This window comes from Apodemus sylvaticus, chromosome 4 (genome assembly GCF_947179515.1).
Source record: "Apodemus sylvaticus chromosome 4, mApoSyl1.1, whole genome shotgun sequence".
NCBI classification, from domain to species: domain Eukaryota; kingdom Metazoa; phylum Chordata; class Mammalia; order Rodentia; family Muridae; genus Apodemus; species Apodemus sylvaticus.
In genome coordinates, this window is record NC_067475.1 from 67504515 (window position 1) to 67522785 (window position 18271).

Genomic DNA, 18271 nt, shown 5'->3' on the forward strand with positions numbered 1-18271 from the left:
TTATACGATAATACTTGACGGCTTCAGACAAACAAAAGCCACATTACTAGTGAAAACATTATCTAGTTTTTGTTACCAAGAATATCAGGGGAGAGCGCGAACGCAGTCCCCCACCACCACAAATTTCACAGTCGAGTTTCCCGCATTTGGGGAAATCGCAGGGGTCAGCACACCCGAAGTGTAATGGATGCGCCTCATCGTATCTCCCCTGCCAGGTAAGTATGCTTTCCTCGCCCACAGCCCCGAATCACACACGCCCACCCTCCACTCTTAACACACGGTCACTTCGCCCCGCCCGATCGCGGGCCTCTCCGGACGCACACGCCATCCTACCGCTCCGCTGCCGCCCGAGGACCCGCGCTGTCTCCCTCGCCGCGCACAAAATGCCTCGCGTTTCTGCAGCGAGCGCGGACCCGGCAGGCCCTGCGCGCCTTGCATCTGCATATACCACGCCCATACCCGTGAAATCAAGGTTGTGCTGCACAGACACACATGAAGGAAAAACACTCATGGACACAGGATAATAATAAAAGATGTTTTGTTTAGCTGGGCAGTGGTGGCCCATGCCTTTAATCCCAGCACTTGGGAGGCAGAGGCAGGCAGATTTCTGAGTTCAAGACCAGCCTGGTCTGCAGAGTGCGTTCCAGGACAGCCAGGGCTATACAGGGAAACTCTATCTGGAGAATATGTGCATTTTTCTTATGTTAAGTTTTTCCTTCAAAAAGAAAAAAAAAACAACACATATTAATAGAACGAGATAAGAATGAGTGATATTTAAGGTTATAAGACTCTTAACCTAGATCGCACTGCCTGAAATCCATCTGTGCTGGCCAAACCAAAGGCCTGGCTCTGACGTTTAGACACACTGTTTTCTGAAAGTTGGCCATTGGTTCCATTTTAATTTCCTTATCAGAACTGAACTTTTTAATTTTTAAAGTAGATACTGTCCAAAGATCCCCAAACCACTCACTGCTGAGCCATAGGATATATGTATCCAAGGCCTCATAAAACACATAGATAAAATTCAAAATTATATCTCAAAATAGTAATGTGTGCATATACAATCAGTCTGGGACTGTTAAAGATAACCCTGTGTTCATTAAGGTTTTAATTAAATTTTCTTTGCTCACTCCTTTATAATTGTGGGGAAATGAAGGGAATTTTGCACTTTGCAGGGAGGGGGACAAGAGAAAAATCTCTAAAGTGATCATAAGAAACAAGACAAAACAAAGTTATATTTGATTTTTCAGAGTGGAATCTACCTAACTGAAACTACCTGGTTAGTCCTTTCTGATTGGCAAAGCCTCTGCCTTGGTCTATAGTTTAGCTTAGACTGTTTATTTTGGACCTAGGCAAACACATAGCATTTAACTTAGTAACCCAAGTTAGCTTTGAATCCACCTTAGCCTCCAGTGTACTGGGGTCACGGGTATGCAGAGCGGGCTGGCACTGTTTACACCGGCATTGGTGAGCTTACCTGGGACCCCATGGCTCTAGGCTTTTTCTGCATAACAGCATCCCAACCCACTCACCTTCTAAAGTGTGTGTGCATGTGCAGGTGCCCGTGGAAGGCCAGAGGCACTGGATTTCAAATGTGACATGCTAGTCAAAGCTTTGGCAGTATCAATAGACCATATCTCCAATGGTGTTCTGTTAGATTTATTTATTTATAGGTTCTGGAATGTGGTGTGCCCATGTTGAAAATCCAGGTGTGAAACATCTGCAGCTTTGCCCCTGAGCTCCAAAGATGAAATGACAGGCAGAAGCTCACAGCTCACGAGCTGGCTAGCCTGGGGCAACAGTAATGGGAAAGATCTTTCCTCAACAAGGTGGAAGCAGAGAACTGACTCCTGAAGATTGCCCTGTGGCCTTCACATTGGGTGCTATAGGAAGTGCACCTACAAGTATGTACACACACACACACACACACACACACACACACACAAATATTTCTTGTCAAGATTTTTCCTTAGATTTAGATAACAGAACAATGTTTGAAACAAACAATACTTAAGTAATACTTCATCTAAAAATAAAGAGACGGGGGTGGGGGGAGGGCTGAAGAGGTGGCTCAGTGGTTAAGAGCACTGACTGAGGACCTGCGTTCAATTCCCAGGACCCACCTGGTGGCTCACAACCATCTGTAATGAGATCCGATGCCCTCTTCCGGTATGTCTGAAGACAGCTACAGTGTACTCATATACATAAAATAAATAAATCTTAAATAAAGTAATGGGAAAAAAAGCAATAATTATATTCCATCAGCTCATTCAATTTCAGATTATTTTTGTTCCATTTGGTGTTAAGTCAACAGACCTATGAACTACCAACCCTGAAACCTGCCCTGTCAAATGAGATAATATTTTTAAATGACTTTACTTCATTCTATTTGAGTGGAGGCTCTGCCTACATGTGTGCCTGTGCTTCCTGTGCATGCTGGGTACCCAAGCTGGCCAGAAGAAGAGTGATGTAGTCTGTCCTGGAACTGCAGTTATAGATTGTTGTTAACTAACACTTGGGTGCTGGGAATCAAACCCCTGTCCTCTAGGAAGAGCAGCCAGTGCTCCTAACTGCTGAGTCACCTCTCCAGCCCCACGTGATATGATTATTTTTTCTTTCTTTCTTTTTTGGTATTTTGAGACAGAGTTTCTCTGTGTAGCCTTGGCTGACCTGAAACTCACTCTGTAGACCAGGCTGGCCTCGAACTCCGAGATCTGTCTGCCTCTGACCCCCAAGTTCTGGGATTAAAGGCCACCACTGCTTGGCTAAGTGGTATGATTTTAACTTCAGAAAAATGCATGTCCATCTTTTTCTTAGAAGAAAGAATAGTTAAGGTTTATAGACGCTTAGGAAAGCAAGAGAACGAATCAATGAACTCTGGAAGACCAGACTTAAAAGGGCCGTGCTTAAAGACCTTGTGAGACTCCATCACCTTAAACCCAGCTAACAAGAAAATTTGATTATCTCTCTGTCAAAGACTATTGGACACTAAGTTACACTAAGACTTAGTGGATTTCTGAGCCTTTAGTGTAAAGCCCAACCAACTCTGTTTTTGAAGAAACTCCATTTTGTGCAAGACAAGAGACTAAACTCCAATTCCAGGGAGAAAACCAAAGTCCACTTGAGCAAACATCCCACTAGCAGGGTCAAGGGACATATAGATAACTTAAGGCATCCTGCAGAGAGCAGATAACTTAGCCATCTTGTTTGTCAGGTGGTTTTTGCCCCCATGTTTGGTTCCTTCAGATTACACCAGAAATGTAGTTTTTAAATATTACCTTGCTGACCTGTATAGAAATTTCCCAAGTTTGCTTTACTACAATAAATATCCTATACCCCTAGAGCTGGGGCCTCTCTCTCTGACACGTTGTGACAGGATGATGAGAGATCTTGCTCTTGAGCTCATAATAAAGACCCTTATATGTTTGCACTGGAGTTGGCTCCTCAGTGGTCTTTGGGGGTCTCGTTGACTGGAGCATAACATGAGGAACAGTTTTACAGAGCCTTGTCGACACATGTGCCTGTATACAAATATAACTCAAAAGCAGTAACATGCTAATGTTTTTTCTCTGTTCTGAAGATGAACCCAAGGCCTCATGGAAGCTAGGGACTTAATCTATCCCTGAAATTATATTGCCAGCCCACATGACATTATTACTTGATACAACTTCCTATGCAAATTAAAATATAATGTAAGCGTTATTTAGTGACTATTTTTATAAGGACAAATAATTTCCTGTTTGATTGTGACAATATGTAGCTCTGTCTGGCTTGGGATTCACTGAAATCCTTCAGGCTCTGTCTTCCCAGTGCTGGGATTAAGGGTGTGAACCTCAAGTCTGTTGAAAACATAATACTCTTTTGAGAGAGTCTATGGGCCCTTTAGAAAACCACAAAGTCAGATAATCAGAAGATTTCACTTACAGTCTGATGTTAGGAAATTTGTTTAAAAACAAGATCAAAAGAACCAGGCTGGCATGTGCCTTCACAGCGCTCAGAAGGCAGAGGCAGGCAGATCCCTGAGTTCAAGGCCAGTCTGGCCTGCAGAGCAAGTTCCAGGACAGAGAGATCCTGTTTCGATGAAAGCAAACAAACAAAAACGGGGAAAAAAAACAAACAAACAAGAAAAACGAAGACAAAAACAAAAAAAAACACACATACACCAATCAAACCAAGCCAAGCCAAGCCAAACCAAACAAGGACAACAAGCCCATAAGGACTACAAAGCAAGGTCAAGGTTGGTGTTGCTTAAGTAATGGAGCAGAAGCCAGGCCTTGCTTTTAATCACCTCCACTCAAAGAAGTTGGCTTAGTTTACTTGTGAGAAGGTAATTATTGCAAACAAGAAGTTGAAACGGAGCGTATCATGACTGGGATTGTTGTTATTGCTTGTATCTCACACAGCATTTCATAATGTGGCTCTGGCTGTCCTGGAATTCACTGGGTAGCTTTGCTCTCTCAGGGATCCTCCTGCTTCTGCCTTTCAAATGCTCGGATTAAAGGCTTAATCCACGCTCGGCTCCAACCTGGATTCTAATGATGTCCCTCCCCCCACCCCGCATCCCCCACCCCGCAGACATAAACCGGCACAACAACCACCAAGCGACCTCACCACCTCCAGAAACCGACTCCCCTAAACCTTGTTCTGGATCAACAGGCTATAGCCGCAACCAGAATCGAGTGCTTTCTTTATTTCATTCATTCCTAAATTTCTGCAGTAATTTTAGAGTCATTTTAAAAAACAAACAAACAAAAAACCGGTCAGTTTTGGACAGCTACAAGACGACTTCTCACGTCTTGGTCGTTTACACACACACACACACACACACACACACACACACACACAAACACACACACCCTTTTCTGCGCCCCTGGAAACCCACTGTCCTCTGTGCGAGCCGTGCCCCGAACCCAAGACCGAGAGCGGCTGAGGCTCCAACCACACCTGGGTGACCAGTCCCTCGAGCATCTCTGCTCTGGGTTTGCAAAGGACCCGGATACTGAATTAATTACAATTAATTAACACACCAACCACACCTGGGTGACCAGTCCCTCGAGCGTCTCTGCTCAGGGTTGTATTAATTACGTGTCGCTACTCTAATCGCTCCACCGTTGGCCGCGCGAGTGCTTCGCCACCCGCTAATGTTCCGGATTCCCGAATGAATGCCTCACATATGTAGCCTTTTATTTGGGGGCGTCTAGTGACCTTCCCGCGATTAGAGGGGATTAACCCACCACCGCTACACCCGGATCCTAAAGAGTATGTAGGCTCCTTCTCTGGGTCCTGTTGGTCACCCAGGCCGTAACCTGGTTAATGTGGGGCTCACACGGGTGGCAGTGGAATCCCAGCATCCAGGAGACGCCGGCGGGTGCGTGGCGCCCTCTCCCTTCGCGAGCACAGCCTCGTAAAGGAATGTTAACTGAAATGTTTGAAGTACACACTGTTGTATTCTGTCCTGGGACTCCTGCTGTCATTTATAACAGCTGTTTGTCCCCTCTCAAGGGCGGACAGCTAAACAAGATTATTAGTGACAGATGGATAAACACATCCAAACCGATATCCTCCTCGGGTTTGGACACTCTAAACCTGCTGATGCAATATCAATGTGAGACGCACAAATTCCTGAAACCGGTGTGCTCGCCCACCCCCGACCCCCGACCCCCGACCCGGACTCCCCTTCGAGATCAAAAGATCCTTCTGCCGTTGTCAAGCCTTAAACAGCAAAGGAGCTAAGGCAAAGTGAGGTCCACACAGGTATCCCATGAGTGGCAGGGAATCTGAATTTCAAGTGCTTGCTCTAGCAACAAATGTTGCCACCACAGAGAACATCGGCATTGCTGCTCCCCTGCACAGCGCTAGAACTGCTACATTTTATGTTTGAGGAAAGGTTCTGTGAATCCCATGCTGGCATGGCACTCTTTTTTTTCTTTCCTTTTCTTTTCTTCTAAAGGATTTATTTATTTTATGTATATGAGTACACTGTAGCTGTCTTCAGACACTCCAGAAGAGGGCATCAGATCCCCTTACAGATAAGGTTATGAGCCCACACGTGGTTGCTGGGAATTGAACTCAGGACCTCTGGAAGAGCAGCTAGTGCTCTTAACCGCTGAGCCATCTCTCCAGGGAACCAGGATTCTGTTTAGAACTTCTACAGAGTGCTGTGGTCCAAGTGTGAGACACCACACTACACACCACTTTATATTTTTTGAAAAGCATATCTTGGTTTGTGCCCTGCGTTGCTTTCCCTTTTCTGATTTTTTTGAAAAAATCGGATTGTTTTCTTGGTCATTTAGTGACCTCTACACATATTTATTTCCGTAGTGGAGATGCGTGCACCATTGCCACGTGGTATATGTCATGCCCTGCTGTGCTCACTTGAAGACTGTTATTGAAGACTGTTGCAGAAGAGCCTCAGAGAGAATTTCCAGGAGACAGCGCCTGTGGAATGACCAGGGCCACGCAGCCCCTGTCTTAGCGGTTCCTCTCTTCACCGCTGCTACTGACAAAGCAACCTGCCTCCGTCTTAGGCTCGGAAGCCACCTAGTGAAACCGAACCAGGTGAACTCCTGTCTATGATTAAACCTCTGTTTCTCAAAGACTCGTCTATGCCCCACCTGTAACCCTAAGTACATATGGTTCTGTACCGTCTGTCCCCGGAAACAACTCTCCCTTTGTTTCAAAAAGTTGTTACGACACCTTTAGCCTGTACACGCATGGGAACACACATGCACACACACTTTAATTCATGTAGCCAAGATTTGGATCAGTGTTCTTTCTACTTGTACCGCTTTGACAAAGATAAACCCAGACCTTAGCTGAAACTGTGAGAGCAGACTTCATTCAGTCTCTTCCAAGCACCGATGCTGCCCCTGAAACCAGTAGGTGAGAACCCGTGTCTTCTAAAGGGAGTAGGGCGTCGGAGGCAGAAGAGGTGAAGATGCACAATGTCACCCGTGGCTTGCCTTGCCGTGTGAATGCCTGCTCCGCCAGGCTGCTGGGCTGAGCTCCCTGAAGATGGTGCTTTCTTCTCTTCCTTCCTGGGGACGCTGTCTCCGGGTCCTGAGTAATTGTCAGACTCTGGCAAGCTATCAAGCACACTGGCACCCCTTGAAGATTTGCAACTCCAATGATACCTCAACTCTGTTGGCAGCCAGAGCTACACGAGGTACAATTCAGTTCCATGGATGAATCCTCAAGGCACGGAGTGGGCTTTTTCTCCTGACCTCCTCAGCATTATTGCTAACATTTAAAAGGCTCCTGGAAGGGGATGTGTTTGCTTTCCTAAAACACACATATTTGCATCACGATTCATACAGTAGTAAAATTAGTTATGAAGTAGCAACAATAATAATTTTATGGTTAGGGGTCACCATCGCAGTAAAAATGTATTAAAAAGATCTCAGCATTAGAAAGGTTGAGAACTATGTTCTTGAGAAAAAGGGAGAGAGAGAGAAAGAGAGAGAAAGAGAGAGAGAGAGAGAGAGAGAGAGAGAGAGAGACTGGAGGAGGAAGAGGAGAAGGAAAGGAAAGGGTGTGTGAAGCTGAGGCAAAAATGACAGACCCTAGGTGGCTGTAATTGTGAAATTGAGGCAGAAAGGGAATACCGAGGAATTCCCTACCCATTGCAGCCCTGTAACCACCAGCATTGCCCTCCATCCCCTGCTGCGACTGGGTTGGGCATTGGGGGGCATCTGTAAACTAACTTCCCTTAATTCAGGAATCTCCAACTTTCATCTTCCTAAATATCTACAAGTTGACAGTGTCTAGTGTCTAAAAACCAGAAAGGTTTTTGTTTGTTTTTCTGTTTTGTTTGTTTTTCCAGAAACCCATTAGCTTTTCTCCTTCCCTAAGCACAACTGCAGCGTAGAGCATGTAGTCAGTCAGTCAAAGGAATCTACGCTAGGGCTTCTTTGGGAGGATCGGGGAAAGTCCATTATGACGATGGAAGTGGTCGAGAAGAAACGGAACCAGCACTCCAATTGCTCTCTCGAACCAGTTACCACATAAGGAACCTGAAAGAGGATGCTCACCACACACCGAGAGCTGAGTCCCCACGTGAGCCACCACGAACCCGAAAGACTGGGATGGAACCCAGGTGAGTTTCCTTGTGGCCTGGTCTCAGAGCCCAGAGCAGCACCTGGTCCCGGAAAGATGAGAGGTGGAACAGAGACTGTAGGGCACTAGCGATGGGTGTGTCCACACTAGATACCTGCTAGTCTTCGGTTTCTAGTCCTGGCTGCATTCTCTTGTATATACTTTACTATTTGCCATGTCACACATGCTCTGTCATTCCCTGGTGGTCTAGTGGCTAGGATTCGGCGCTTTCACCGCCGCGGCCCGGGTTCAATTCCCGGTCAGGGAAGGCCTTTTGACAAACCTCGAGGTACACAAGAGACCCTTCAGAGCTTATGGGCTGGAAAAATCGGCTGAGAACACTCTGCGGAGTTTTCATTCCAAATAGCAATTCCCAAGACTGCACATCAGTTTTGCAGGTCTATACATGTTTTCTTAAAAAGTCCTGTTTCAGCCGGGTGGTGGTGGGGCACGCCTGTAATCCCAGCCCTTGGGAGGCAGAGGCAGGCGGATTTCTGAGTTTGAGGTCAGACTGGTCTACATAGTGAGTTCCAGGACAGCCAGGGCTACACAGAGAAACCCTGCTCGGAAAAAACCAAACCAAACCAAACCAAACCAAACCAAACCAAACCAAACCAAACCAAACCAAACCAAAAAAAAGTCCTGTTTCTCTTCGTTTCAGGACAATTCAGCAAGAATTACCAGACATAAAAATAAGAAAGTACTTTGATTTAGAAATTTTTTTTTTTTTTTTAGAATTAATTCTTATTATTTGTGTAATATGTTCTTTGGGGTGGGGGGTTGTTTGTTTGTTTCTTTTGAGACAGGGTTTAAAGGCGTGCACCATCACCGCCCAGTTTGTGTAATATATTCTCGTTATTATATTATGAAATAAATATTATATATAGAGAGTCTAGTTCATGTGCATGAATTAGGGAATTTTTAAATATATACTACTCCATCCACAGCACAAAGAACGTGCAATTTTTGAAGGGCTGTTACTGATGATGGAACCAGTATTTCAGACCTTTGTTTGTTTAATTTTTTTTAAAAGAAATTATGTGTAAAGGTGTCTCACGCCATGTATGTATGGGGACCCCCAGTGTGTGGCGGGTAACCTGGATGGCCAGCAAAGGGTATTGGATCTTCTCGAACTGGAGTTATGGATACTGAGTTAAGAGCTGCTATGTGGGAAAAAGAAAGAAAGAAAGAAAGGGGGTGGGGGGTGGGGGTGGGGGTGGGGGTGGGAGCGGGGGCTGGAGAGATGGCTCAGCGGTTAAGCACACTGACTGCTCTTCTGAAGATTCTGAGTTCAAATCCCAGCAATCACATGGTGGCTCACAACCATCCTTAATGAGCTCTAATGCCCTCTTCTGGTGTGTCTGAAGACAGCTACAGAGTACAGAGTACTCATCACATATGTAAAATAAATAAAATCTTAAAAAAAAAAAAAAAGAGCTGTTATGTGGGTGTGGTCTTCTCAAATAGCAGCCAATGCTCTTCACCCTAAACCATTTCTAAGTTCCCTAAAGCCAAGCTCTTAAGAGTGTTTACTCTATGTATGGAACCCTGTTACCACTGGGTGTGGGCTGGTGGTACTTAACTTTAGTCCTAATACTCAGGAGGCAAAGACAGGTGGATCTCTGTGAGGTGGAGGCTGGCCTGGTCTACAGAGAATATTCCAGAACAGTTAGGGCTACTCAGAGAAACCCTGTCTCAAAAAATTGAATATAAATAAATAAATAAGTAAATAGAAAGAAGAAAGAAAGAAAGGAAGGAAGAAAGGAAGGAAGGAAGAAAGCGGAATGAAAGAAAGAGAACTTGTTCCAAATATGAGCAATTATTTATGCATTGATTAATGTTCACTTTTTAACTTGACTGGATTTAAATTTACCATGGATACGACCTCTAGGTGTGTCTACGAATGCACCTGCAGAAAGGTTTAACTGACGAGAGAGAACCCATCCTAAATGTGGGCAGACCCAGCTATCTGCAAGCGTCTTGAATTGAATACAGAGGAGAAAATCGCTACTCTCCTCGTCACGGTTCTAATGGCTTCAATGGCTGCCGTGTGGTCCTGATTCTATGCATGTCCCACGATGGCAAACTGTACCCTCAAATTATGAGCCAAATTACGCCCTAGCTTCTTTAAGTTGCTGTTCTCAGATATTTTATCACAGAAAGTACATAGAAGGAGCCATTTAATATGGGGGCAGCCCATGAAGAAAGCACCCCTACCTAGCCTGCTTCAAAATGCAGACATCTAGGTACAGAAAACCTCAATGACTTTCTTAACGCCGCACCCCAGCCTCTGAGGGTCCCACAAGTCTGAAGCTTCCCTGTAGAATGCTGCAAGCTTCCCTTTCTCCTCAGCCACTGGCAGCTTCCCAGAGGCCTGCAGCTTTGAAAATGAAGTCTGTAGAGTTGGGCAGGAGTGGGTTGAGTTTACGTGTCTAGAAAGTAGGAGTCTGGAGTCTGGAACTAGTACTCGTGGGGAGGAAATTTTTTTTCTAGAATTTTAATGTTCTGGATAGGATTTTAAGTCTTTAGCTGCAGATGGGACTTTCTCAACGAACTTGCAGAAAATTGTGATATGGATATGGATGAGGGATGGGCAGGAAATAATAGTTATGGGGTTGTAGAGATGCCTGAACCAATCACACCTCGAAACAGATTTGTAGTGTAGGATTTACAGATGGTTGTGAGTCATCTTGGGCACTAGGAACCAAACACAGGTTTTTTTTAACTTTTTAAAAAAATTTTTTTTATTAAGTTTACATCCCAATCTCTGCCCCTCCAGTTTTGCCCCTCCCCTTCTCCTCTGAGAAGGCAGACCCCCATTCTCTTCCCCCACCCTGCACATCAAGTCTCTCCAGGGCTCTCCTCTCTCTCTGAGGCCAGACAAAGCAGCCCACTTAGGAGAACCACTGACAAGCAACAGCTTTAGGGATAGCCCCAGCTCCAGTTGTTGGGGGACCCACATGAAGGGAAAATGAGCTACACATTTGCTACATGTTGGGGGGCCGGGGCTCAGTCCAACCTGTGAACGCTCTTTGGTTAGTGGTTCATTCTTGGAGAGCCAAGGGTGCAGATTACTTGACTGTTGGTCTTCATGTGAAGTTCCTGTCCCCTACGGAGGCCTCAATCCTTCCCCCAACTCTTTCATAAGACTCGCCGACCTCCATCCTGTGGTTGCTGGGTGTCTCTGAATCTCAGTCAGCTGCTGGGTGGAGCCTCTCAGAGGACACTTATGCTAGAGTGCTGTGTGCAAGCATAACAGAGTATCTTTAGTGTCAGGGATTGGTGCTTGCCCATGAAATGGGTCTCAAGATGGGCCGGTTATTGCTTAACCATTCCCTACATCTCTAGCAACATCATTCTTAACAGTCAAGCCAAATATCTCTCCAGTCTCCTGCTGTCTCTTTCCTAGGTGAATTTTGCTGCCCTTCTGGGTCCCTTGAGACATGAAAGAAACAAGATGCAATGAAGGATTCACCTAAGAGGCAGAAGAATATCATTTGAACACAGCTGTGGGGAATTATACCTAGGTACAGCAAACCTTAAAGCAATTTTGAAAGCTGTTACTGTTAGTAAACCTACAAGGGGGAAAAGGGATGCAGGAGGGGCAGGTCCAGGAGTGAGGCGTTTTCCTGAGAAACAGAGCTGTCTGTGACTTTAAGTGAGGAGAGATCTATGCACGGGGGTGGGGGTGGGGTGGGGAAGGGGCTGCGGTGTTCGCGCCCGTTTTAGAAGCGCGGGGAATTTCACCGCTGTAGGAGAGAGCGCGGGTCCCCCGGCAGGGTGGTGGGGTGCGGAGCAGAGGAACCACGGAGTAGCTGTGTCGGGTTAGGCGCTCGAACAAGCACTCAAATTCGGACGTGCGTTCAGAGCGCGGGGCCAAGGAGGCTGAGTCGCGGCTGGAGGTGGAAAAAGCGTTACTACCCGGTGGGAAAACACTGTTATCCGCTGTGTATGTGTGTGTAGGGGGGGGTTTCCTAGGAAGAGACTTATTTATTGCATCTGGGATGGGCGGATTCCACAAAAGCGAGGATGTCGGCTCCCTAACTTGTATTATTTAGAGCTGAATTCGCGCTTTCTTCTTATAAATAAATAAATAAATAAATAAATAAATAAATAAATAAATAACTGAGTGAAATTATTGGTAAGAATTTGTAAAGGTTTTATCTCGCCTGCCTCTGTTTAGGGCGCTGCGTGGACCCACCCGGAACAAAGATCGGAAGACAGTTCTTGTGTGGTGGCTGGGAGTCAAACCTGGGTTCTTTGAAGAGCTCTCACTCTGAGACATCTCTTTAGCTCCTTATTAGAGAATTTCTTGATGAAAATCTTGGCGGAAGCCTTAAATTAAATAGACAGTGGTCTTCCCATAAAAGGATTTTATTCTAGAAAAGGATTTTATCGTTGGAAACCCGACGGCTTTCTGACTTTTTTTTTTTTTTAAGGTTTATGTACTTAAATGAGCACACCATTGCTCTCTTGAGACACACCAGATTCCATTACCGATGGTTGTGAGCCACCATGTAGTTGGTGGGAATTGAAGTCATGACCTCTAGAGGAACAGTCGGTGCTGTTAACCACTGAGCCATCTCCCAAGCACTGTATCACTGTATCAGACTTCTTACTCGAACACTTCAGCACAGCAACACTGAGAACCCTCAGACAGGATCCCTAAGGATGAAAGCCTTTTTTTTTTTTTTTTTTTTTTTTTTTTGACAGGCTCTCACTATTTACCTCTGGCTGGGTTGGAGCTCGCTATATAAATTAGGCTGACCCTGACCGCCTCCTCATGTAAGTTAGGCTGACCCGGAATTCACGGATATCCTCCCACCCCAACGAAACTTGTTAGTTCCTTGTATCTTCCAGCCAGAAAAGTACCACATAACTCAGTCACAGTCTAAAGCAGAGAAGCAGAAATGACATTCTTCCATGAACATCTTCTGCCTGCCCAGCAGGTCTTTTGCTGGACAAGAATAGTGGCGTGAGGCCATCTCTTGCCATGGGAATAAAATCCTCAAGGTAAGGTGTCTGAATGGAAACAAGGAGGCCTTGAAAATAACTGAACATCTGTGGTAGCGATATTTGATATTTCTAAGTTTGTGCCTGGATTCCTTGATATATAAGACACTACTTATCTGCTTGTGCCACCGCTAATCAAGTAGCTGTTAACATTCCCGGCCAAAAAGAGCCCAAAAAGATGGACTTGGGAGCTGTCCTTGCACCAAAAAGTATGCTGGAGGCAGAGAGGGTGGCAAAATAAAAGAGAGGAAACTGCATTGGCCGGGAATCGAACCCGGGTCACCCGCGTGGGAGGCGAGAATTCTACCATTGAACCACCAATGCACTCATGGGTCTTTTTTAACACAACACTTGAGGAAAAGGTATGAGAACCATGCATCTCTACTGAAAAGAAATAATGTAAATCAATGTATCCTCACCGTGTTTAGTATTTTCCAGTGTTGAGAAGGAAATGCCCTCTTCGCTGGGCCGTGACCAGGCCAAGTCCTCTCACCTGACTTAATCTGAATCAGATTTGCCCCTCGAGAAGTTTCCGAGCATGGCCTGCAGAATCCCTTCTGCTTCTTGCCACCATCTGGGAGTCTCAGCTTATTAGAAGAAAATGCCAGTTTCAGTTCAAACTTGTAGTTCTGAAGAGCCTTCCTTGTGGTTTACCAGTGCCCAAAGCACACTCAGTTCAGAAATAGTCAAAACCGCATGTCGTCCTATAGGTCCTGGGGACAAGTGCACCACCCCACGCCCTCTGTGTGACACAGGTGGACACAATCCTTCTCCGAGGGGCTGCACATTACAGTTCATCTGGTTTGGACAGGAAGAAGGGAGAGGTGGGCAGAAAGGCCGGCCTTTGTTCCCCGGGGTTGTGAGTCGTTTACTTTGCAGGGCAGGTGGCCTCCTAATGCACAACAGCCGCTCTTCTGGGTTGTTTAGTGAGCGACAGCTGGAAAAAGGAGCTAGGAAACTGACTGACTATCATCTGTGTGAAAAGTCATGCCAGCCTTAAAACTCACCCAGGAGATGGAAAAAAACAAAAACAAAAGAAAGAGGCCTGACCCCACCCACACGCCGCTCCCCATCCCCCTCCAGAAACCTTCCGGATGCTTAACCTGACCACGGCGTGGACGGAGATGGAAAGAGAAACCTTAGGGCGGCTGTGTATGTGGAGTGGGTGATGGCCAGCCCGTTACCTGCACAGCGCGCCCATGGAGGTCAGCCTGCCGTCCATCCCTTGACACAGGTGATGGCTCATTTCTCAGTCACACACAGTCACATAAATAATTGGAGAAAGTCATCATGTTTAAATTTATTCTATCAGCTAGAGGTTACTTAAAATACTGGAACAGTGGATAAGAACTGTGAGGTTACGTCACACTTGGCTGGCAATGCCCAGGCAAATAGGAGGAGGGAGAAGAGGAGGAGGAGGAAGAGGAGGAGGGAGAAGAGGAGGAGGAGGGGGTGAGGGGACAGGGAGAGGCGAGAGAGGAGGAGGAGGAGGAGGAGGAAGAAGAACAAGAGGAAGAAGAAATTGTGGCACAGAAAGAACAGATCTGTTTGCGTGATTCTATTAACCTCAGCTCCACAGGAGACACACTAACACAGCCCCTGGGGTTTTTTTTTTTTTTTTGTTTTGTTCTGTTATTTTGTGCACTTGACTCAGACAGGAAGACCAATCGCAGTTGTTGTGTTTGCCAGGCCTGTGCCAACTGGTTTCCTTTCTCACTCTGCCCTGCCACATGGCACAGTGTTGGGAAGATTGTACCAAAAGCAAATAGGCCAGAGCCTGAACTGGGACCTGAACGAGGCTGCTTCACAAAGGTCAGAAACTGCTGTGTGATCACAGGCCACAGTGAGGACAGTGTCCAGAAATGTCAGCTTGTTTTCCTCCCTTCCTCCTTCCTTCCCTCCCTTCCTTCCTTCCCCCTTCTCCCTCCCCTCGAGACAGTGTATCACAAAGTACTTCTGGCTACCTTTAAACTCATTATGTAGACTAGGCTAACCTTAAATTCAGAGATCTACCTGCCTCTGCCCCCCAAGTGCTGGGATTAAAGGCATGTGCCACCACACAAGGCAAAGAGAGGTTTCTTCTCTGTGAATAACAATATGTGAATAACAAATACTTGAATAATAATTCACATCCACATATTTGGTCCTAGATACTTTGCTAGCACCACAAACAAACAAACAAATAAACAAACCATCACATCCCACTGCATTGGCCAGGAATGGAACCATGTCTTTCTTCATGGGCAGCTAGACGTCTAATACTGAGCCACCAATACAGTCATGACAATTATGACAGCACATTGAGAAAATAAGTTCCATCCGTCTCTGTTTTTACTGAATGACACACTGCACTGTACCTCAGTATCTCCACGGAACATTTTGTATTTCCCAGCGTTGAGGAGGAAATGCTACTCTGTGAAAAGGCCCAAGTCCTCTTACCCCTCAGTCTGGGCCAGGTTTGTCCCTTGAGGAGTTTCAGGTCATGGCCTACAGAATTCCTTCTACTGCCTGCCATGACCTTGAAGTTTCAGTCCATTAGAAGGGAAATGCCAATACTACTTCAAACTCCTGGTTGTGAAAAACCTCCCCTGAAGTTCACCAGACCAAAGTAAGAATACCACCAAAGTCCAACATGGAGAACCTGTCTGTGTTATGGGAATATGGGTGAGGGGGTGACAGCTCTTGAAAGCCAGAAGCTTGCTGTTCACCCCCTGTGGAACTTTCTGTGTCCAGTGGCGTCACCACCCCACCCCACCACAGAATGTTTCCACCAGAAGGAAATTGCTATTTCAAAGTGCAGTTGGGGCAGACAGTACTGGTGCACTGACACAAATGCGGCATTTTTTAAAACAGAAACTTTTAGACACTTCAAAGCCCTCCAATAAATAACTGCAACTGTTCCGTGCACATCCTATTCATTCAGTTCCAAGGAAGACTTGCCAGAGACTTCTGGGGCTTCTGCTATGCTGCTCGACTAAGGGGAAGGAACGTTTGATAGTCCAGTGATTTCCCTTCTCCTTGCCTCTCCTCCTGACTTTTCAAAGCCTGCTGTCCTTGTAGCAGTTGACGAAAATAATCTCAGACTGGAGTTTGCTTCTCCCCTGTGAGAGGGATGGTGTGAGAGTTTGTATATGCTCTGCCCTGGGTTTCATGGGTTTCATGGGTTTCATGGGTTTTGCCAACTACCTGTTAAGATAGTGGAACCTCTACAATGGAAGTTCTCATTCCGGATGTTGCCACCCTTTAATACAATTCCTCATGCTGTTATGAAAAATTATCTTTGTTGTTACTTCATAACTGTAATCTTGCTACAGTTATGAATCATAATGTAAATATCTATGTTTTCTGATGGTGTTAGGCAACCACTCAGAAAATCCTTCGACGACCCTTCTAAAGGATTTGCGACCCACAGTTTGAGAAAAGGCTCTATAGGTTACGACAGGGTGTGACGGATTCTTTATCACCTGCCTGATATAGGTGGCTATTTAGGGGTTTAGGATAATTCAGTGTTTGTCTCTGGGCCTTCAACATTCCAACTCTCCACAAGCAAAAACTGTTCAACAAGCCAACGCAGTGAAAGAGAGGGGCGTGGCTTCTCCCCTGGACCAGGGATCAGGCGGGTTTTGTTGTTGTTGTTTTTTTTTTTTTCCTATGCAGATGAAGTACAGGAAAAGGAAAGAAAGGGTGACATCTCCTCCCAGGTAGCAGGTGGAAGGTGCGCTGGTTGGCTGGGGACCCGTAGAAGGGTAGATACCGGTCTTCCTTGATGTCCTAGACCTTGGCATTGACATATGCAGATGAGGAGAGTGTAAGGGGTTGCGGTGTTCGAAATTGATCTGGAAACACAAGAGAATTTGCACGTGACGGGGGAGGGAGAGCGGGTTTGGGGGTGATTGGTTTTTGGGGCCTACCCAACTTCCAGCAGTACTGAAACTGAGTGCTGACACCGAGAACGGTAGCTGCCATTGGCAAATTTGCATAGTAATCCAGTGGAACTCAGCTCCGTGCCTCAGACCTCCTCCTAACACGGGCTTCCAGTTTCTCAGTCTCGAACGTCCCCTGCCGCAGCTCACTGGCCGACTCGGGCAGCGTCCTCAGCCTCTGCCCGGGACCCGCAGGCCGGCGTCCCAGGGTCGAGCCGCTGCACCCGCCGCGTGCCCCGCGGCTTCTTCACCCTTTCCTGAGCACGCCGAGCACCTAGGGACACACGCGCCCGTGCGCTCGGGGAGAAAGACATTCCACCACAGGGCTTCAAAAGAAAAAATATCCGGGAGGGTTTTTAGTCCTACGAGGACTCCAGAATGACAAACGCGGACCAATTTTTGTTGTTGTTGTTGTTGTTGTTTTTAGGCATGTTTCCTACATTCCCTGAGCTGTCAGAATCCGGCAAAAGTCCGTCCTCACTTGGGACCTCCATGCGCACTAAAAACAAACCGAATTCCCCGCCTCTCAAAGCCAAGGGGCCTAGTCCTTGGGTCTCCTCTAGCGGCTGTGTGAACTGTTGAAAACAAAGCCTAGCCTGCTCATCCAGGCCGCTAACCAGTCACCTACTGGCGGCCTGAGGCGAGAAGATGGCAACCTGGACTACAGGAGGAACTTGAAGGTCACCTGGTGCGATGGATAACACCTCTCCACAAACCAAAGGTTAAATGAGGATTGCAGGCAGCTCAGTGGAAGGGTGCTCACAAACTAAGGGAGGACGCAGTAAAACTTCGGAACTGGACGATTCCATGCGGAGAAAGCACGGTTTATTGGTCAGTTTTAAAGTTGCATCTCTGGGGGGCGGAGTGGGGAGCGGGGAGAACAGGAAAGGCGGAGAAAGCATTGCCAGTTTTGTTTTGTTTTTCTTTTTGTTTTCGAGACAGGGTTTCTCTGTGTAGCCCTGGCTGTCCTGGAACTCACTCTGTAGACCAGGCTGGCCTCGAACTCAGAAATCTGCCTGTCTCTAGCTCCCAATAAGGCGTGCCTCACCACTGCCAAGCACCTTGCCAGTTTTAAGGGGAGCAGATAGCTGCAGGGGAGAGAAGTGTGGAAGCCAAAACAGCCTGGGCACTAGTGTGAAACTTGGAGGTTACAGGTATGGGATAATGGGGACATGGGAGCGTGGGAAGTAGTGTGAAGACTTTGGTGAGTGTTATGGTTCTATAATCCGGAACTAAATGCC

General features: G+C 46.4%; 2 non-coding genes and 1 pseudogene across 2 annotated transcripts; 1 reads left to right on the forward strand and 2 right to left on the reverse strand.

The window, feature by feature from the left end:
* Positions 1-85: 85 nt before the first annotated feature.
* LOC127683853 (uncharacterized) lies at positions 86-223 on the reverse strand (annotated as a pseudogene).
* An 8067-nt stretch (positions 224-8290) lies between these two features.
* On the forward strand, positions 8291-8362 carry Trnae-uuc (transfer RNA glutamic acid (anticodon UUC)). Its single transcript has one exon. It is a non-coding gene; the product is annotated as a tRNA-Glu (tRNA).
* Positions 8363-13360: 4998 nt separating this feature from the next.
* Positions 13361-13431, reverse strand: Trnag-ccc (transfer RNA glycine (anticodon CCC)). The gene has a single exon. It is a non-coding gene; the product is annotated as a tRNA-Gly (tRNA).
* Between the last annotated feature and the right edge of the window lie 4840 nt (positions 13432-18271).